The following is a 1,620-nucleotide window of genomic DNA, read 5'->3' as shown; positions in this document are numbered from 1 at the left end:
CACACCCTGGACACGCGTGCCGGGCGTTTGCAACCGCCACAACACTTCCAGACTTGTGAGAGGCCGCCTACGCAAGATTTGGCGGCATGCTAGCCTCCGGAGGCCGCCGGCCACAGCCGTAGACGCGCGAAGGGCAATCCGCATAGAGGGAATTTTTAGGATACTTCTCCATCACCAAAAATTATGAAAAATACCATTGTTCCTATAGCACATGTGCCCACGTCGTGCAAAAAAACTCATGATTTTATCGCGCTCCGAGTATTTAGTAATATTGACGCCGCATCGTTACCGCAGAACGTCTACTACCGTGTCATCACCGTCCGTGACGGGGGGCACGCACCGGAGACGCGTCCCTCCTCTTAGGACATGACACCACACCACCCCGCATGTATGAGGGCCCGGAGTGACGCTCCGGTGGTATTGCTACCCCAGTGCCCCCGTCCGCCTAACCCTGTAGCGTTTGACCACGGGATCTAGCCCTTTGACTTTGCACGGACAGGCTTTGACCAGTGGACCTCCCCACCCGGTTGTGTTAGGTCAGCCCATAGGAACACTTTGGAGCAACATCCGGGCCAGACCCACAGCAAGATCCCCTCCGTGTAGACCCCACGCGTCCGTTTACCCCCTCCAGGTGCCGGCGGCGGCGCCGTCCGTGAGGGGGGGCACACCCCGGACACGCGTGCCACGCGTTTGCAACCGCCACAACACTTCCAGACTTGTGAGAGGCAGCCTACGCAAGATTTGGCGGCATGCTAGCCCCCGGAGGCCGCCGGCCACAGCCGTAGACGCGCGAAGGCAATCCGCGTAGAGGGAATTTTTCGGATACTTCTCCATCACGAAAAATCATGAAAAAATACCATTGTTCCTTTAGCACATGTGCCCACATCATGCAAAAAACCTCATGATTTTATCGCGCTCCGAGTATTTAGTAATATTGACGCCGCATCGTTACCGCAGAACGTCTACTACCGTGTCATCGCCGTCCGTGAGGGGGGGGGCACGCACCGGAGATGCGTCCCGCCTCTTCGGACATGCCACCACACCACCCCGCATGTATGAGGGCCCGGTGCGACGCTCCGGCGGCATTGCTACCCCCCAGTGCCCCCGTCCCGCCTAACCCTGTAGCGTTTGACCACGAGATCTAGCCCTTTGACTTTGCACGGACGGGTTTTGACCAATGGACCTCCCCACCCGGTTGTGTTAGGTCAGCCCATAGGAACACTTTGGAGCAACATCCGGGCCAGACCCACAGCAAGATCCCCTCCATGTAGACCCCACGCGTCCGTTTCCCCCCTCCTGGTGCCGGCGGCGGCGCCGTCCGTGAGGGGGGCACACCCCGGACACGCGTGCCGGGCGTTTGCAACCGCCACAACACTTCCAGACTTGTGAGAGGTCGCCTACGCAAGATTTGGCGGCATGCTAGCCTCCGGAGGCCGCCGGCCACAACCGTAGACGCGCGAAGGGCAATCTGCATAGAGGGAATTTTTAGGATACTTCTCCATCACCAAAAATTATGAAAAAATACCATTGTTCCTATAGCACATGTGCCCACGTCGTGCAAAAAAACTCATGATTTTATCGCGCTCCGAGTATTTAGTAATATTGATGCCGCATCGTTAC

Source organism: Triticum dicoccoides, chromosome 7A (assembly GCF_002162155.2).
Source record: "Triticum dicoccoides isolate Atlit2015 ecotype Zavitan chromosome 7A, WEW_v2.0, whole genome shotgun sequence".
Classification (NCBI taxonomy): domain Eukaryota; kingdom Viridiplantae; phylum Streptophyta; class Magnoliopsida; order Poales; family Poaceae; genus Triticum; species Triticum dicoccoides.
This window is presented reverse-complemented; position numbering follows the sequence as displayed.